Below are 21013 nucleotides of genomic sequence, written 5' to 3' on the forward strand. Positions count from 1 at the left end.
TTACGCGGGGTTCTCTCCACTGACCCCAAGTGCATCGGAAACCAAGTAATGGTATGCGGAATGTCCTTACTTTGCTGCAGTTTGTAAGACGATTCGCTAATAACTCCCCCCGAGCAGGCTTTAATTGCAGAGTGAGAGTCACTAAAGACTAAATCTCTGGCCTAATCAATGGGGGCAATAGCCACCTGCTCAGCAACCCCCGAGTCTTTGGTATAAACGGAAGCGGTATTTCAAACGCACCCTTCCCCATCTGCCACCATCACCACCGAGTAAGCATCTTTCCCGTTAATCGTAAAACATTGTTCTACCTCGTAATCAGCACAGAATAAAGCGATTACAGATGATAGTATGCATACTCGGAACATGCAAGAAGCTTTTGCCGTGGAATGGGCGTAGCCAGGCTGGTCATGATGATTATGAAACACACTATAATTTCGAACACTTCCTATGAGAAGCAAGAAAGCATCAGACTGCGTACAGGAAACCACAGATAATGAAAAACCCCATAATCTAACTTCGATGCTCATCCGCAAGGCTGCGCTACACATGTTTGTTTTCATTCAATGCGATTGAAAAGTATAAATCCTACTCTGATCGGGAAAAAGACGCTGCAATCTGACGTTTTCATACACGGATTTTTCATTCTGATGAGGATAAAATCACACGCTCTTTCCAGCTGTCGTTCCATGAAGCTGTTTGGTAGTGGCAGTCGCACGTCGGCGTTCGTGTGGCCGGGCGTTTTCTTCAGGGGTTAACTTTTCGTTTCATCGCACATCAGGAACTTATCTCGGAGGCCCCGTAGAGCAAGGCGCGTGGTTCATATCTACTCTGCCAGGGGCCTCAACAATCCCGGCAGCTCACAAGAAGAGCATCTGCTCTTTCATCTAGCTAAATAAATTACTGACACTTCATTAGTTTTTATTTTAAATAAACTTTGTATCAATGTCGTATGTACCCAACATGACTTTTAACTTGACTCAAGACCGTCAATTTCATATTAGTTCAATTTTTAGAAAACTTTTCTTCTCATAGATTATTCACCTTTATATATTTATTTTCCTTTTTTAGTATATTGTTTTACTTGTATGCACTGTTTCTTCCTCGCCATGTATTTTCTGTTTATATTAATCTGCCTTTTTAAATCTCATGTATGCATATTTAAAACCTGCTACAGTATATGTTTGAGACTGAAGTACAAATAATAAATAAATAAATAAACGTTCGTGGTGGTGGAGATGAACACACACACACACACACACACACACACACACATATATATATATATATAAATATATATATATATATATATATATATATATATATATATATATATATATATATTGATAAGAAGTATCACTACCAGGAAAAACAAGGGAAGCGCGGGTAGAGAATGAAGACGACGTTGCCTCCACTGCGATCCCTCTGAGTGGGTACGAGTCATGGCGGTGGAGAGCATCATAATCATACAGTGATCGCGGACTCAGCGCCAATTAAAAACCCCCATTAAGTTACCTTGCCTTGTGTAACAATTTGGAGGAAGGTGCTGGGGTAGGACGAACCTAAATACGGGAGCTTCACTACCAGGACTTCGTCGCAGCCGCCGCCTCGCCGGACTTCCACCTTCGCCGATCGTAATGGCCCAAGAGCAGCCATCCAACGCTTCGAGGCCAACTCCGATGGGTTCCGTGCCGTACTACAGAGTGCCACCAAACTTCGTCGGAACCTCGGGAGAAGACGTCGACGTGTGGCTCAAGAACTACAACCGGGTGAGCAGAAGCAATGGCTGGGACTCGAACGAACAGCTCAATCATGTCGTATTCTCGTTAACTGACACCGCCCTCATGTGGTACGAGAACCACGAGGACATGTTCACGACTTGGGAACGTTTTGTTGAAGAAGTGCAGAAGTGTTTCGGTTATTCGGATGCAAAGAAGAAACGCGCGGAGCAGACATTATCTCAGAGGGCACAGCTTCCAGGAGAAACATGTACGACATACATTGAAGAAATATTGAAGCTGTGCAAGATCGTGAATGGGAGGATGTCTGAAGAAGACAAAGTTGGACACGTTCTCAAGGGTATAGCAGAAGACGTGTACAATTTCTTAATTGGGAAAGACTGCTTGAACTCCGTGTCCGACGTGATGAAGCACTGTCGTACCTTTGAATCCCTCAAGATGCGACGAATTTCTCCGAAATTCGGCCGCCTGTCCAACGTCCCCACTGTGGCTAGTGTTGAAACAGTGCCACCTAACGACCTTGCTTTGGCCATACGGCAGATCCTCAGAGAAGAGCTGCTTCAATATCAGCAGACCTATCATCGCCCCAGCGATTTTCAGGATGTGTACGTAAGCGAACCAGAACGTGTGCGGACTCCTGTTTCTCTTCCACCATGACAACCATCGATAAACGCAGCAGACGCTTATGCATATCAAGGCACACGGCAGGCTGGATTTCCCCGTCAACCACCTCCCAACTACGAACGAAGTTTTCGCCCGCCTGTTTACCCAACATTGCCTGTCTACAGTGCCCCCGAAGGGCGGCACCACTATCCCATGCCTTCCGAAAGGAGTCGTTACTCTGAGCAGCCACGTGCCCCTCGACCAATTCGGGTATGCTACAACTGTGGCGTCCCGGGTCACATTGCACGTTTTTGTGACCATCGCCCATATCAGCGACAGTCTTGGCACATGTCTCACCAACCTTTCGACCATCCGCTCTCCACGTCACGGAAACCGCGCGCACCTACCGGGTCACGCTACCCCTCGCCGGCCTCTGATCGAAGTTTGACGCCACCACCAGCTCCCCCTGCTCCAAGATCGCCGTCGCCACGGCGACGGGCACGTACACCGCCGCCGGAAAACTAGTCGGTGCGGCCAGTGGGGGTGAGACCGCGAGATCGCAGGTGCTATCTACAGATATACCCCCGTCAGCGTTTATGTTGAAGAACAAAGTTCATGTAGTTGTCGATGGAGTGGCTACTATGGCACTTGTGGATGGCACTTGTGGATGACCGTGGGGTGACATTTCGTGGTGTAAGTGGTGACGTGTTGTGTCCGGTGGGATATTGTACTGTGGACGTCTCGCAGTGTGGCAAGGTGTTTTGCACAGAGTTTGCGGTTATTCCGCGGTCTATACACGACGTTATCTTGGGTATTGACTTCTTGTGTGAGTGTGGGGCAACTGTAGACTGCAGAAGTGGGCATATTTCTATACAAGGTACTTTCCCAAATGCCCTCTTGGAAAATTCCTGTCCGGAGGAATGCATCTTTTTTGTCTCCGTGAATACAGTCGTTCCTGCAATTTCTGCAGTGTGTGTTCCCGTGACATGTTCCAGCAACAACTGTGGCACGTTTGACGCCACGCTCGAACCGATTCCCTTGGCATGCCTGAAAAAGAACATTCTCATTCCCCATTGTATAGTGTCAGTCGTTGATGGACGGGCAGGTGTGTGGACAATGAACAATTCCATGGAGCCTGCAATTCTGCCAGGTGGCATGAAACTAGGAGTATTTCGACCCGAGTCATGTACGACGCTGGTTGCGCTTGTAAATGCTACAAGCCAAAATGAACATCTAGGCTTAGAAGGTTCAGAAGATGCCCAATTGCTACAAATGGTCAGCAAGTCACTTGACCAAAACGAACGTCATACACTGCTCGACGTTCTGTCTAAGCACACGGAAGTGTTCGATTTTTATAAATACAGCCAAAGGCCCTTAATCCCAGCGTCCCGGATACGTCATCAGATCCACACCGAGTCGGCGCATCCCATTAGGCAGAAACCTTACCGAGTGGCACCATCGGAGCGCAAGATCATCAACGAGCAAGTCCAAGAAATGCTGGGAAAGGGAATAATACAGGAATCGGCAAGTCCGTGGGCTGCTCCCGTCATTCTAGTGAGGAAGAAGGATGGTACGTGGAGATTTTGCGTTGACTACCACCGACTGAATTCTGTTACCAAGAAAGACGTTTATCCACTGCCGCGCATTGATGATGCTCTAGACTGCCTGCATTCCACGTCCTACTTTTCATCTGTCGACCTGAGATCAGGTTACTGGCAAATTCCGATGCACGCAGCTGACAAAGAAAAGACGGCATTTGTTACAACCGACGGACTTTACGAGTTCAACGTTATGCCATTCGGATTATGTAATGCTCCTGCGACATTCGAAAGATTTATGGACTCTGTATTGCGTGGTATAAAATGGCAGATATGCATGTGTTACCTTGATGATGTCGTAATTTTTGGACGTGCGTTTGAGGAGCACAACACTCGCCCAGACCTAGTGCTCAGCTGCATTGAAAAAGCTGGCCTTGTATTGAATTCAAAAAAGTGCCACTTTGGCGAGCGACAGACATTGGTGTTAGGACATCTCGTCGACAAAGATGGAATTAGACCTGACCCACAAAAGACAGCGGCCGTTGAATCGTTCGAGCGTCCTAAATCTGTGAAACAACTGCGTTGCTTCATCGGGCTCTGCTCGTATTTCCGCCAGTTCGTACCCAAGTTTGCGGATGTCGTTCACCCCCTGACGAGCCTTCTACGCAAGAACAGCCTGTTTCAGTGGACCTCCGAGTGTGATGCCGCTTTTCACAAGCTGAAGTGTTTGTTAACTTCGCAGCCAATACTTCGGCACTTCAATCCTTCATCGCCCACGGAAATTCACACAGACGCAAGTGGCATCGGTATCGGTGCCGTTCTCGTTCAGCGTTCTGGCAAGAAGGAACACGTTGTGGCGTGCGCAAGTCGTTCTTTAAACAAGCATGAACGCAACTACACAGTGACTGAACAGGAATGCCTAGCGGTAGTCTTTGCCGTGCAACGGTTTCGCTCATACATCTATGGTCGCCCGTTCACTATCGTCACAGATCACCATTCCCTGTGTTGGCTGGTCAACCTTCGTGACCCATCCGGCCGCCTCGCACGATGGGCCATTCGTTTGCAAGAACATGTCTTCACCATCTCATACAAGACTGGCCGTCTACACGCTGATGCGGATTGCCTCTCCAGAATGCCGCTACCATCGACAGATTGTGAAGCCGATAACTTTGACCACCTTATCGCTTCTCTGTCATCTGGCTTTCCCGATGCCGTGACCTTCGCCGCTGAGCAGCGTAATGACCCAAGCTTAAAAGCTCTCTTCCCTGGAGCGAGAAATTCATTAAGCGAAGGCCGATTCTGCGTCCGAAATGGTCTTCTTTACCAGAGAAACTTGTCCACGGCGGGCGCCCGCTTTCTACTGGTTGTTCCTGCGTCCCTCCAAACGTCTGTTCTGCGTCTCACGCATGATGACCCCACCTTTGGCCATCTAGGCACCGCACGAACACTTAGTCGCAAGAAAGAGTGGTTCTATTGGCCGAAAATGAGCAAAACGATTCAGAACTACGTGGCCAGCTGTACGCAGTGCCAGAGCCACAAGCGGCCCTCCTCGGTTCCAGTTGGTCACCTGCAACCTGTAAAGCCTCCCGGTTCCCCTTTTGAAAAGGTCGGCATTGATCTGATGAGACCATTTCCACGCTCCTCAAAAGGTAACCGGTGGATAATTGTATGCGCCGACTACCTGACGCGGTACTGCGAGACGGCTGCCTTATGCTCCGCCACGGCAGTCCAGGTTTCGGAGTTCCTGTTGCATTCAGTCATCCTCCGACACGGACCTCCTCGCGTGATATTAAGTGACCGTGGACGACAATTTACCGCTGATATTGTCGAATCATTACTTCGTTTGTGTGCCTCCAAGTTCCGACACTCATCTGCGTATCATCCACAAACTAACGGCCTCATTGAGCGCACAAACCGAACGTTGATCAACATGTTGTCAATGTACGTCACCTCCGACCACAAAAACTGGGATGAAGTATTACCATTCGTCACGTATGCCTTCAACACGTCGAAACACGAAACGACAGGCTACAGCCCTTTCATCTGCTCTACGCTCGCTCACCTCGACATACGCTGGACACTATCTTTCCTTTTGTCGTCCATGACGATTTAACAATTGCGGAAACTTTGTGTCATGCGGAAGAGACACGTCCACTTGCCTGCTTACGTACACTGGCAGCGCAAGAGTCCTTCAAAACTCGCTACGACAGTCAACACAGGCATGTAACCTATGCCCCCGGTGATCTAGTGTGGGTATGGACGTCAATACGCAGACGTGGCTTGAGCCAAAAGCTACTGGCACACTACGCCGGTCCTTTCGTGATACTCCATCGTTTCAGCGAGGTCAACTATGAAATTGCACGTGTCAGCACTAGTGGCCGACGTTCAAGCAAGACAGAGGTGACGCATGTTGCCCGCCTGAAGCCGTTCACACGAAGGATGCAAGAATGACTCGCCCAGAGGGCTTCGTCTGAGACCGGAGGAATGATAAGAAGTATCACTACCAGGAAAAACAAGGGAAGCGCGGGTAGAGAATGAAGACGACGTTGCCTCCACTGCGATCCCTCTGAGTGGGTACGAGTCATGGCGGTGGAGATCATCATCATCATACGGTGATCGCGGACTCAGCGCCCATTAAAAACCCCCATTAAGTTACCTTGCCTTGTGTAACAATATATATATATATATATATATATATATATATATATATATATATATATATATATGTATACATGAACGCGTTATTCGAAGGTCGCACATTCGGATCTTACTGCTGGCAAGCTACTTATCGTTTCGTTCACTTCGTTTACTCTGAATTTACAATACAATTACTTTTATTACCATCCCCTATACTTTCCTTAACATTATTGTCTGCTAGTTCTCGTTAAAGCAATATCGCAGTAATAATGCGTGGTACACAAGTGTACATTGCAGTCGGGCGGCAGAGCGTGCAGTTATTATAAATTAGGGGATGAAAGCGGGCCACCCACTACAAAAACGCACACGTTACTGCGCCTTTGCCCTAAGGCCACGTACGCACAGAAAGTTGGAAGGCATTTCAGTGCACGATTGCCGGTGGTTTAAATCATGCTACCCAATACACAAAATGAACCCGCATGCAAAAGCTTCTCTGACACAAGCTATTTTGAAATTAGTACGCACAAGGAACAGGATATCGCTATCGCGTTGAACTCTTAAAGGCGAAGCTTAAGGATCCAGAAGTTTTTTTTTCCTCTTTGTGGCACGACGCCATAAAAAAAACAAAAACGCCACCGATCTGATATTGAGCATGCCGAGAAGAATGGCTGCGATTTCCTACAAGCAGATTATGTTTCTGTCAAGTTTCCTTGCTTTTTGCTCAGTGCCATCTTGTTGGGACTACAATCTAGCTTGCATAGCCCCACGCCTCAATGTTGTCTTCGTTATCTGCCTTAATGGTTGTTTCCGAGCATCGTCAAAATTGTAACACGGCCTGCGACGTCCGCTTATGTGCCTATTTAACAGCCAATGCGGTGAGCATTGTAAGACAGCGGAACTCCCTGCCGTGAGGGAAAAAGATAAAAGATAGATATAAGCGTAGAGGTAACCTGAAACTTTCGATATAGAGAAGGAGAAAGACGCCAGTCACGCGTTTCCTATGGCCGAGAAATGAGAGTGCGTGTTTCTGGCAAGAGAAACGAGGGTCATTCCTGAAACATATGAAAAGGAAACCTATGCTGCAGGCGGTGGCGGTAGCAGCGGGAATCCGTGTTGCTTTGACCACAGGTCATGACCCTAAATCCCCTTCGTTCGGAGAGACGTCGACCCTAGTCTCAGCGGGGGTTCTGACAAGAATCGGGAAAGTTGCCTTGCTGTATAGTGGAGGAGTTGTGCGCCCAGCTTCATCCGCGCAGTGCACGTGGCTCGAATGTGGTCGTTTTATAACTTCGTTGCTCAGGGCAACAAATGTGTTTTTATTATTATTTATTACATACTGCAGACCCTTAGGTCCAAGCAGGTGGGCAGTTTCAAGAGGACATAGTTGATACAATAGGTGACATAAAAATTGTTTGGGGTGAGTGTTTCACATACTCATAGTGAACACAAGGAGTGACATACAAAATAATTTCGTAATAACTCAAGTACTAGAGAAAAGAGAAAAAAAAGGACACCACAAATTCGTACTTCATATGTTGTACAATTAAACTAAAAATAAATATATAATAAATGCAAAACAGTTAACACAATAATTTTCACTGTTCAAGCCAAGAATGTATTACATATGTAAATAAGAACAGCAGATAAAAAAGAAACAGAAAAGGAAAAGAAAAGAAAAACGCTGTAATAAAAGATCGGGAACATGGATTTATTCGTCGTGTGAGAAGCAACTTCATATTTGAAGCATTTTCGTTGTACCACTGCGCTCTAAGAAAACGAACAGAGTTCCTGAACTCTTTTGTGTGAATTCTGACAGGCAGTGTATATGACTCTTCTGAAAGGTATACACGTGAACTCTCCAAGGATATTACTATACTTCCTTCGGAGAATCGTGAATGATTTTACGTGTTTCTTGAAAGAGAGTCCTATACGTGGCAAGCTAGCACTCGCAGAAGAAAGTGATGCACACTCCTCCTTTTGTTACAGTGGGCGGCGGAGATGTGGTCAAATACACTACTTTGACCTATCGGATGAGTGTGTTAATATTCGGAGAAATGCAGAGCGACTCAGGCTGAAACAGGAGACGCAGAAGCGCTCCTCTGGCACGCTGAATTTTGTCCGGGTGGTGTGGTAAAGCTTACCCCACCAATTCAGGAGGTACTGGGTTTGATTTCCCGTATGCACACCTGCTTTTTCTTTTGCGTAGTGACCTATCCCTACCCGGCTCTTGGTTGCTCGTGTGTAGCCATCTCAAGAAAATGGCCATTCCGCTCATGGAGTTTTCTACATTAAATAATTGGGACCCTGGCGCTGCGATCATTCAGCGAACATGAGATGAACGTTTAAAAAACCGCTCATTTCAGTGCATTTTCCCTATGGAACTCATAGCCATCTGTATTGAAATAAATAACTCTAAGCTCATTTGTCAAAGAATTGAAATAGGTTGCTTATCAATCAGTATAACACTAAATAAATTTTTGTTTACGCAGTCCCTAAATACTTTGGTATCTTTTTTTTTCATTTTTTTATATATCGCGAACCTATTTTCCTTCTTCCAAGTGTATCACATTTTTTCTCTTTTGATATAATATGTATTAGAATTGTTTGTAACCACTGTTGTCTAAATGCACATTGGAATTTTTTCTCCTTCCCGTAAATGCAAACGTCACATTTTTCTCAATGTTTAGCCTGCATAGGAGGTCCCAATTCAGTCTTTGACTCCGGTATCTCCTCCTGTACACTCATTTACAATAACCTTATTTCATGGAAATTAAAAAAAATAATTGTGATGGAAAGGATGGGTACGTAGAACATGGATTTGCCTAGTCTTCGTGCTTTTGGGTTTAGAATGCTCTTGTGGCTTTGTTTAGTGCTGTTTTTTTTCGAATGAAATAAAAAATCATTTTGAACTCCATGACCTGGTTTGAATTGGCGAGCCTGAAAGGTTAAGGTGGTGACTCATAGCTGCTGAACATTTGCTTACTCTTGCTTCGTGACAAAAGAGCTCCAAGCCACACGAAACCGAACGTATAAATATTAGGCAAATACAAGTACTACCCATAATTTCTATAGTCACTGAAGCGCCGTGCGTTGCTGCTCCCATAGACACCAGCGCCAGAGTTTCCTCAGCTGTATTTAGAGGAAACCCCATGATTGTGCTCTCTTCTAGCTTTAACTTTGCTTTTTATTTCGTCTTCATTTCTGTGCTTTTGCCACGAATCTCAAAGCACTGAGCTTGACTCATATCAGAACAAAATAACAATCTTCTGTTGATGTTCTTTGTGCTTCTATAGCTATATATTTCACCGCGTTTTTTTTTCTTTTTCTATCATTGCACTAAAGCCTTCCTGAGGCTTGTTGAGGTTAATTGATGTCATCACATCTGTGACAGGTATAGAGTTTCACTGTAATCGAATGGCGGTACGGTTTAACTTCTCGCATATTACCAACATTTTGTTCGACTTCTACGTACTTTACAACAGTTTTTTCCTGGCTGGTACATGCAAGGGCGACAGTGGGTACTGCCATTCGGGCCTGAAACCATGTGCCTCTTCGCAATTGCGTTGTACGTAGGGCGCCTCTTTTTAGCGTATCGACAACCCCTGCGTTGGGGCTAATACCGCATTAATACCCTTTTAGCAGCAAGCAAAAAAAAAAAGAATAAGCTACAGCATAGCTATAAGCTAGTGACGATTGTCCGCTGGGCCATCGAAGTGCTACGTGAGGCGACCGTCGTGTTCTGCCAATCGCGCAACACGTTACCGGTGTAAGGCATGCGAAGGAGTCATCCGAGTCGCACATTGCTAAGGCGACATCAAAAGCACGGGGACACGTACGAATGGATATGTGATGAGCAACGTGATGTTCCTATGAATTGGCGTCAGGACAACGGGACAGAAGGAAGCTACAGGGTACGAAGAAAAGGAAGATTGGGAAACGGGACAGACACTGTGGGGATCGCCTCGAAACGAGACTAAGATGCATTGCAGCGTTTCTTTTGCGATGTGCTTTGTCAGCCTGCGACGTGTCCCGCTTTGTATACCTTTCCGTTGCGTGATTCCTTGATGAGCCTAGCTAGCATTTCCTCGCCTTTTGTATCAGTCGCGTTGACGCGTCCTGTGGTGAGAAGCCCAGCCGTCGCTAAATGCCTCCTTGCTCCGAGCACGTCCTGATGCGGCGTGCGATGCGAGCAAGCGGCTTAGAGGAAGTGGGTAACACTGCGGCGTTGGCCCCAAATCGCCGTCCTGTGGCGGACGTGAGGCAGTGGCCACCCGCCGTTATTGCGCGCCTTTGCCCGTGAACGGCGAGGAAAGGAACAATAGCTATAAATGCCTCACATTGAAGCTTTGTCGTATTTCCCACGCAAATAAGGGACGTGTGGGGAGGACGCGTATAGTTCGTTGTCTCGAATCCCATCTTTTGGGGTTTTATGGCACCAATATGACTGTGCTTGGAAAATGCCTGAGGAGTTATGCTGTTGCGGGAACGGACTTTGAGGTAACCGCCTGGAACGCGTGACGTCATAAATACTTAAAGGAACGATTCTTACTTCTCAAATGACACGTTTATCATAAAGCGTGAATCAAGGAAAAATTGGGAGACACTTAAGCTTCACTTTTTAAAGTTGAACGTGATAGCGATATCCTGTCCTGTCCTTACTTCAACCACTTAGTGCATACTTTTTGTTGTATGATGTTACTGCAGAAGCTTAAATTCTGGATTACTCGTTGTTATCGATAAAGTTGAAAGTGACTTGTGCCACTGAAACTCTTTCATATGGCTGCATTCTATGTCATGGGTAGCATGATTTAAACCACGAGCAATTATACGCGTGAAATGCTTTCGAACTTCTTATGAACCCAATACGCGATCTTAAGAGAATACGCGCACTAGCGTGAGTGCCTTTGTAATAAATGGCCAGCTTTAAATCGCAAAGTCCTTATGATGATGATGAAGAAGAAGAAGATGATGATGATGAATGAAACTGTATTTTGGTCCAGGGAAAAGGCAGGGGAGACCCCGTACCTCTGATATAATAGTCCTTATGATAATTACATGTTCTGACACCCGATGGCAACGTACGCTTATGTCCCGCAATATTACTGCGATATTACATGTTGTGTTGTGAAGCCTGTATACAGAACGCGTGTGTTTTTAAAGCATGAACAATCTTTTCACTTTATTTCCAAGCAGAAGATTAGCTCTGTGGTAGAGCACCGGTTTGCCACGTAAATGAACTAGGGTTGATCGTCACTCGGACCCGGGCTTTTTCGGTCACGCACAAGAAGATGAATTTTCGCTCGCAGATAACGACGCTGACACCAACGCCGATGCCGGAGTTTCTACCAAACGACCTCACCTAAATGTTCTTGAGGCGAGTAGGATGGATTAATGTGGGGAGGGCCCACGAGGACAAGGGTGTAGCCGAAGAACCCCCAACCATCCCCAACCTCCGATTCACAAGTGTGTGAGGGGAGGGGGAGCGTCCTTTTGTTCATTGTCAAAAAACATGCTACATACACGATGTTCTTACGAGTTTACACTCTAAAGGGGCACATGAAAACGACCACGACAAAAGAAGCACACGCTGGGTCGGCGGAGTTTAACATTCGACACAGTTATATCTCTCGATAGAATTTTCGTTGATGAGTTCCCGTGTGAGTGATGCATGAGATAGAGATAAAATAAGGAAAAGCAAGGAGGTAAATCATTTTCACCGTTAAACTCGATCTGAGAGTGGTGATAAAAAGAAAAAAAAACATGTCTTTCTTGTACAGCTGTTGGTGTAGGTGCAAATCCAGCGCTAAATACCGCTTTACTGCGGCGAAACCAGAGAACGTGCGTAGCATGGGCACCCAGTGATTGCCGTTAATAGAGTTGCCGCCGCTGCGTCAACCGAACGGTTTATGACAGTAGTAGGGACTTTGAGCTTATATGTATACTTCTTTACGCTACCATGTCGCCACGTGTCGGAAGGAATGCGCGCATGCGTGGATCTGTATGGCATGTATACTTTCACGGAACGTGAACTACTCGTCGGGTGGGCTTTACAAAGTCTGAGACCTTATCTTGCAAATACTGTTTCGTTCACAGCTATTCACGATGTCAGCTTTGCGGAGACTCCATCCGCCGGCTCAAAACAAGCTGAAGTGCAAGCGTAAATTTGCATCACCTTCTTTCAGTCGGATTACTGATGCTAGAGTGACCTGGCATACCAGAATACTGAAATCATAGGTGGAGGAGGAGGAAGGGCAGGGAGGTCAGCCAGACGCACGTCTGATTCGCTACCCTGCACCGGGGGAGTGGTTGGGGGTATTAAAATAGAAGAAAGAAAGGAGGTGTAGAAGATCACAATGTGGACGCATCCGCGCCTGACTATTTCAAGTCTAAAAGCCGTCAGTTACACTCTGATCGACTTTATGAAACGTAGCAATGCCTGCGTCGCTTTACTGGCCTGCGACGCGTAGAGCCATGAACTGAGGATCTTCACGTCAAGAAAAGTCAGCTTAGGAAGACTGAAGCCCCTCGAAGGTTGGTTAGGTGGCACCATCTAGCGGGGCGAAGATAAACCCGGCAAGCACAAGATTGTTATTGTAGAAACGTCGTACATTGTACTGTTTGTGCAAATGCCTTGAAGTGGCATTGTAAAAAATGATTAGTCTTTTTAATAATTTTCTCCTCAGAAAAGCTAAGCAAAAACGCCTCGTGGAGTTTACTTCAAGAAAGCGTGCAAGCATTCCCCGGTACGACGACAATCTAGTTAGGGAGATCTGCAAACTCGGTGTGCCACATGCGCGCCACTTCTTCCTGCACTCAATCGACTTCTCGTTTGATACTGCATTTGATATGCGTGTCGTTTGCAGCGAGTCCCATAAGGTTGTTTCTCCTTCAAATGTGGCATTGAAGAAGCATAGGTGGAATGATCTATCATGTGCGTGGCGAGGTGGTGATGCCCTCTCTTGTGTGATTCGGAATTGACCTCATCTTTCCGGAACATTGCTAGGGATTTGGTTATTTCTGTAATTCGTATTATTTTATACCTCGTACTTTTCTGACGCTATTCTGAAGCATTGCTAGCCCGATTTTAGGGCTGTATAGACCACTTGATCTTGATTGTGATTAAATCTGATGAACGACGTGAAGTATACGGACCGACCACAAGTTGGACCCCTATAGAGTGCTGCAAAACTGAAAAAAAAGAGGCTTGTTGAACGAGAAAGAAAACACGAGAATAAAACAAGAGTTTAAGCTAACCACGCGCATTGGTCAAGACTCGATATGTCAGCAGACGAATACCTAAGCATCTAGAAGACTGACCTAGTAGAATCGGGCAACTCTTATGTCCAATAAGTAGGCATTCACATGTACACATGATAATATCGTGAACCTCCATCCTATTTGCAAGGTAATTCCCTGCTTCGCGAATCAAAGCAGAGCGGGCAACTTTCTTGCTTACGGGAAAAATAAACAAATAAAATATTTCTAACGCTGTATACCTTCACATACGTAAGGAAGAGAAGCCCCACCTCGACGAACAATGCATTTACAAAAAGGGTCTCGTGGGCATACACCAAACACAGTCGTAAAGAAGATATACGGCGACACGTTTTTCAGCTTCGCCATGTGATCGGTCTGGTGCACACGGTTTGTATAAGCCTCTCTTCTACGCAATCGCCTCCTGTCAACGATAAATCATACTGAAGAAACGCACATACCTACGCAGAAACTAGGGGGCTGAAGGCGAGAAAAGAATATATCATTTATGTACAAACCCACCATACAAAGAAATTCTCATGAAATGAAAAAAAAATCTTCCGCGCAACACGCGTTTGTTGCACAAATCAACAAAGCAAGGCGTTTGAATTCATAAAATAGCGCTGCTTGGCAGATGACTAAATATTTGTCACGTTTCAGGATGCAAATGCAGGATCAACGCATATCCAAGGCGGCTGCTTTATAGATGATGCACTTAGTGGAAGGATGGCAGCTTCCAGTTCCCAACTGCCTGAAAATAAAGGGAGCTGCAGAACGGCGCACGCAAATGGTTGAAATAAAGAACGGCTGCCTTCTGCGAGCAGGGCATAGGAAAGTCCGACTATAAATATAATCTTGACCGTTGCATGAACTCGACTTTTTAGCGGCATCTCTTTGCTTCAAAGAATACCGCTACCAGGTATACATGTTCTCCGAATACTATACGTAATGAAGGGCCTACACTTACAAGCAGCATGGTTCGTGTCATTAAATTACTTTGGTAATCTGCGGCCACACCAGCACTTAGTATGGCAAGGGTTTGTGTGAAGCAGCGCCGCCTCAAACATTTTATGCAGAGGTTTCTGCTCATGCGTTATATAATCTTGAATAACTAACAATTCCCACTAATCCCGTCTAATTCTTTCTTCACTTACCCAAGCAACTCCGCATCACCCATCGCTACAACTGGTTACCGCACCATGTCTTACCTGCGAAGTTGCAACGTTAAATATTTTATGAAAATAACTGCGCAGAAATAAGTGCGCAGCGATTTTAGGCAGCCTTCAAAATGTCAAAACTGGTGTTAGCGGCTGGATTCAACGCACAGCATGAAAAAGTGATGCTGCGGCTAATACATGCGACACTGCGTTACTGCTTTTCGGTTGGCTGCTTCACAATATATCAGGCGGGGCACTCTGTCTATAACAAATGTCCCTTAAAATAACAACCACGGTATTCTTTCTAGACAGGGACAAGCTCACGGAGCCATGACGGTGCGACTTTGTTGCGAAAACAAGTAGTGCATTAAACGTCCCCCGAGGCGACCGCGACATATTATGCGCTACCACAAAGCGGCTAAAAAAAAGAAAGTAAAAAATGTGACAAACGTAAACGTGAAGTATAAAAAAGTTCTACAACACACCATTGTTATAACATTACTAAGTCGCTATCCAGCTGATCACAACGCGGTTCTCAAAGCTTTAAGCGTGAATGCCGTAAACGTCAAGACGAAGCTTACGTAGGAACGAGACAAAGAGACAGAAAGAAAGGTGGGCATTAGTCACTCTCTCAACGACGGCGTACTTTCATCCTATAGGTAATTAAGCGCTCGTGCTGCCGGTTTTGCATTCCACAGATTAGCGCATTCCTAACTAACACACGGAGGAGGGCTTTCGCGTGTTTCTTTTACAGTGGGATCAGTTTTTGTGAAAACTGTTTTCTCTGCTTTTGCAAAGCCGCAAGTATTTGGAGCGTCGGATTTAATAAAGCACAATGGTGGAAAGAGGACAATTTTTGATATTTGATAGATTGATATGTGGGGTTTAACGTACCGAAACCACTGATGACTATGAGAGGCGCCGTAGTGGAGGGCTCCGGAAATTTCGACCACCTGGGTTCTTTAACGTGCACCCAAATCTGAGTACACGGGCCTACAACATTTTCGCCTCCATCGGAAATGCAGCCGCCGCAGCCGGGATTCCAACCCGCGACCTGTGGGTCAGCAGCCGAGTACCTTAGCCACTAAACCACCGCGGCAGGGCAGGACAATTTTTCGGTGTGAGATCATCCCCCAAAGCTTCTTTCTCTTCTTCCTATTAGTCTTGCTCCTCCTCTATATTTTATGTAATGCTTGAACAGGTACATGCTCCCGAGAAAAAGAAAAAGCTGTACAAGCCGGGAGTCAAATAAACCACGTGAAACGACCTACTCGAGACGGGAACTTCTATTCTTACAGGCTGCCATCACTCACATGTTCAGTCTTACGTGATGGTAAATAAAAAGAGAGAGAGAGGGAGAGAGCGGAATGGTTACACTATTTCGCACTTTGTTGGCGCAGCAAGTACCTTCGTTACATATCTGGCATCAGAGATCCTTGAATCACAGCTGTCATTTTCGCAGTGCAAAGCGTAAACGACAACTATAATAGACGTACCATTGCGTAAGACATCATTACGTTCAATTCTACAAACGCTCACTCATAAAGTTGGGCAAACTACCTATAAATGTAATATTTCATGGGCACTCAGAAAACGCTTAGAGATAGAAGGTCTCTGTATAAATATATAGCTCCACGATGAGAAAAAAGAACAGAGGAGGTTCAAGAACAGTAGCCAATAATATGATGGTGTGTAGGGTTCCATGATGTTCCCCACGTGGTCCATTCCGGAAAGCGTTCGCCGAGATCGGCTTTGGCCGTTCCGAATGACAACACGGTATACGAGGAGCGTCGAAGCGTGTAATCAAAACAAACGCTTCGACCGGCTATCGGTGACCGCTCGGGGAAGTTCGCCAGAAGAAGCCACGTCTGGCCTTTCCTTGCCGTTTTGCCTCCCTTTCGTACACGCTCGGTCTCCGCTCGCTGTACGCTCAGCGGAGCGGAAGTAAAAGAGAAAGAAAAAGTATGGACATTGTCGCGTCGCTTCCTCGTTCTTTGTATGTATATCTACGAGTGTGTTCGCACGTGTATGTGTGTGTGTTTGCGTGTATATGTGTATGTAATGTACAGGAATGGTTGTTAGGCAGAGTCAATATGGGAGCCCCCCCCCCCGGCCCCCCTTTCTTCTCGTTCGCTGGACGGCTATTGAGCAGCCGAGTGCGAAAGTGTGAGCAGTATAAACCGTGGTTCGCGGAACGAGATGTGATGTGTCGTACCCCGGACTAAGTGCTAACGTGCATAAAACGAAACAGTCCCCACTTGTCTACTTGAGTGATATGGTCCGTCAACATGACCATGGCCGAGCTGAGCTCTTCGAAGGACGGCCTGCATAGCAAATCTAAAAGTGTATGGTCACTCTAGCTCGCTAGCTATCAACCTATTATTTACTTTATTTCTGAATAATAAATAAATAAATAAATAAATAAATAAACAGTTCCCTGCATTCTCATTATTTTGCTTGGTCGACAATGTGTGAATGTCACAAAAAAAAGTTAAACAGCACTCCACGTGCACTGTGTGTCTTATACTCTATGTTGTCACTTCACACTGTGAATGTCGAAGGTGAATGTAAAGCAGTTTAAAAATAGAGAGATAAAAGGATTGAAGTTCATATAGAGGTTTTATTTCTCAATATGAAAAAGACGCGAGAAGGACAAGCAAATGCTGTGAGAACAGCTTGAGGGGCCCTGCTTTTCCGGTGCACAGAGTAGCCTAGTATCGTGAGGGTGAGTGGGTACAACCTATTGAGAGGAAGATGTATTGATTGCAAAACACATAAGAGAAAGATACATAAGAAACAGGCAGGTCGGCTGACTAGCCTAAGTCTGCTAGGCGATCCTACTTTGAAGGAGGGCAAGTAAAACTGGATGAGTTGAAGAAAGAGAGAAGTTTGTTTTTAGTAGCAATGCAATGACTCACTAATATAACGTTCGGTGCCTGTATCCACTACAAATGCTCGTGCAGGTTTGCAATAATTGATTTGGTCGTGTTTTTACCACCTGTGTTCTTTAACAGTTACCCGCTGCGGGGCATGCACGGCTGTGATGTTCAGCTTTGAACCAAACCTACAACTCCGCGTTTTAAGGTGATCTGAGGAAGTCGCTCTGAGACAACGCATTAGGATCACATGCCCAACTTGAAGGCCTGGGTTCTAGCTGATCCACAATAGAGTCACTTGTTTCTCACGCTCTCTTTGTTTTTTGTGCGGTTACCATTGACTGTCAACATGAAAAAAATCACAGCTTATCAACGCAGTGAATGATGATGAGTGTGTCTAAGCGTCTGTGCATCCATCTATCCGTGCGTGCGCCTGTCCGTGCATCCATCTGTCTGGGTGTTCGTTGGTGCGTCCGTCCATGTAGTGAACACTACAAGTGCTGTCATCTCGCATCTTTTCATCACATGTTCATCATATACAAGTACCGCCATCTAGTGCACATTCCAAGGACTAAACAAGAGGTGGATACTACGGGGATGACATGGGACTAGCAACCCACGGTGTAAGGAGTTTAGCCCCTAAAACAACTGCCGCTGAATCGTAACGCAGACGAGAACGTTGTCATGTAAAAATAGATAAGTAGTTCGCTTTGTCCCATTCCCCGTGGATACGAGGGGATTCTTATTGCACGCATTGCAAGCCCACACTGGGGCACTGTACTTGACGCTAAAGTATAAACCAATCAAGAAGACGGCACGAAAGAGTGAGACAGAACTCTCACAAACAACGACTTGGCTTGCAACTGTGCTTTTTTAGCTAATTCAACTGACCTAGATTCTGACTTTATAGCAAGGCATATAGCTTGTTAACCTGGACAGTGGGTGCCGCAAGAAAGATGCAATAGAACAGGACATTCAACGGCCAGCCTCATCCACACCCAGCGTATTGGAACGTGCAAGCACTTGTACATCGACAAGCGCTAATATTGAAGTCATTTAGTGCGCTCTAAGTTGAGCTACAATACACGAAATGTGTAAATAAACAAAATCCGTAGAAGCCTTGACGACGAATGAAAGGTCTCGAATAGGCGGCCTTTAGAGGAAACAGCGCACTCCCTTTCTCCATCCGATTTGCGAAACCAAGTTTTCCCCAATAAATGAGCTCTACTTGGTGGTATTCCCAACTCGTGGCCCCGCAGTTGTGCCTCACCGCCAATGATATAGCAGTGTGCGGATGAACGGTGAGTGCACTTCTAGATGGGAGGAATGGTTGTGGAGTGCAGGTGAAAAGCTCACTCTCGGGGTCCAGGTGACGGCTAATTGTAACATGGGTGGAGCGTGCAAGTCTCCAGGCTCTCGACCGCAATGATACTGCAGAGAGCAATCCCGTGTAAGTTCAAACATGGTATTTTCACACCACACACTAACAGAGAACTGCTAGCTATAATTTTGCTGATGCTGTTCGATAGCTTGTTTCTTTTTCGTCGCATTTTTATAGCTCGCACATGTCAGGTATGGTGTCGTGCGCCGGCGAGTGTACGGAGGTACGCCGATTACGTACATGCGTATTTACTTGGTGGCACCATTTTTCGAATATTTAGTTCTGTCTAGATTGAAGGCTCTCCTGCGTTAGGCCATTTGTTATATTTCTCGGTTACCTGGGTATCAAGGCATACTCGTTATTGGTACATATGGCAAGTCAAGTGTCGCGCTGCAGAGCACGTGGATCAAGGTTCATTTCTTGGCATGGAAGAAGGAAAAAGTTAGGAGGAGGTATTGCGCAAAGCGACAAGAAAGAATGAAAGAAAGAAAGAAAGGAAGGAAGAAAGAGAAGAAGAAATAAAGAAAGAAAGAAACAAAAGAAAACAAAGAAAGAAAGATGAGGTACGCACATGTCAAGCTTAACAAGCCCCCCTTTGCCCGAGAGGGCGCGGACTCATCAATTCTTCGTAGTTCTGTCATTGCTTAGCAGTCGTCCCTGGCGTCCTCGAAATATTCACGCCATTGCGAGTGCTCAACCGACTTTAAGTGCCAAAATACTTCTTCCGAATGGGAACAAACAGAGCATGGAAGAAAGGGGAAGGAGGAAGCAACAAAAGGGAGAAGGCAGGGAGGTTAACCAGAAAGACATCCGGTTAGCTACCCTATACCCTACACTGGAGGATTAGAGAAGGGGACAAAAAAGACGAGAAAGAGGGAAGAGAGGGAAAAGAAAAAAGGTGGGGGAGAGACTGACAGTAATTTCACTGCAGCGTGCAGAACTCTACCGCATGTCAGAGGCGTTCACACAAGCCTGTCTTTCTCAGGAAACGTAGCAGGGCTTTCAGTTTCTTGTGGGCTGTCGAGGCATGTGGACGTTACTGTTATAGCACCTGCACAGAAAGAGGTCGATCATCCAGTTGCCGCATTGCGTTGGCAAGTACTTGTCTACCTGAGGCAAATCGAGTACAATGGCACAGCAGGTGTTCGATATTTTCATCGGTGCCGCAAACATCGCACGCCACACTGTCAGTAATTCCGATTAACGTGGTATAAGCTTTCGTGAAAGCAACTCCCAGCCAAAGGCATTAGAGAAGCGAAGCTGCACGTCGATGTAGGCCGGGTGGAGGCCGGAGTTGTAGTGAAGGGTCGAGCTCATGCAGTATTGTACGTCGTATGCTTGGTGTCTTCCACTCAGTCAGTGTGCGACTGCGGGCCAGTAGACGAATCTGCCTCGCCGAATCCGCTCTTGAAAGCGGAATCGGAACTCTGTTCGCTTCTTTATGTGACGTGCGAGCAGCATGATCTGCAAAATAATTGCCGCCTATACCGCAATGCCCAGGTAACCACTGAAAGACGATGTCATGGTCTTTTTGTATTAAAAGGTGGTGAAGTTTCACGGTTTGGTAGGTCAACTGGTCATGGCATCCGCGTCGGAGAACTGATATCAGGCACTGTAACGCTGGTTTTGAGTCAGAAAAAACACAGCCCATTTACCTGGTCTTTCTTCTGAATTGATGAGTTCCAGTGCATTGCGCAGAGCCTCGAGTTCTGCCGTCGTTGACGTTGGCACATGTGAAGTCTTAAAACACTGAGTTACCCCTTGTGATGGTATAACCACTACTCCACCTGAACTAGACGGCGTAGTAGAGTCATCCGTGTAAACGTGCACG

This window comes from Rhipicephalus microplus, chromosome 2, assembly GCF_043290135.1.
Source record: "Rhipicephalus microplus isolate Deutch F79 chromosome 2, USDA_Rmic, whole genome shotgun sequence".
Classification (NCBI taxonomy): Eukaryota; Metazoa; Arthropoda; class Arachnida; order Ixodida; family Ixodidae; genus Rhipicephalus; species Rhipicephalus microplus.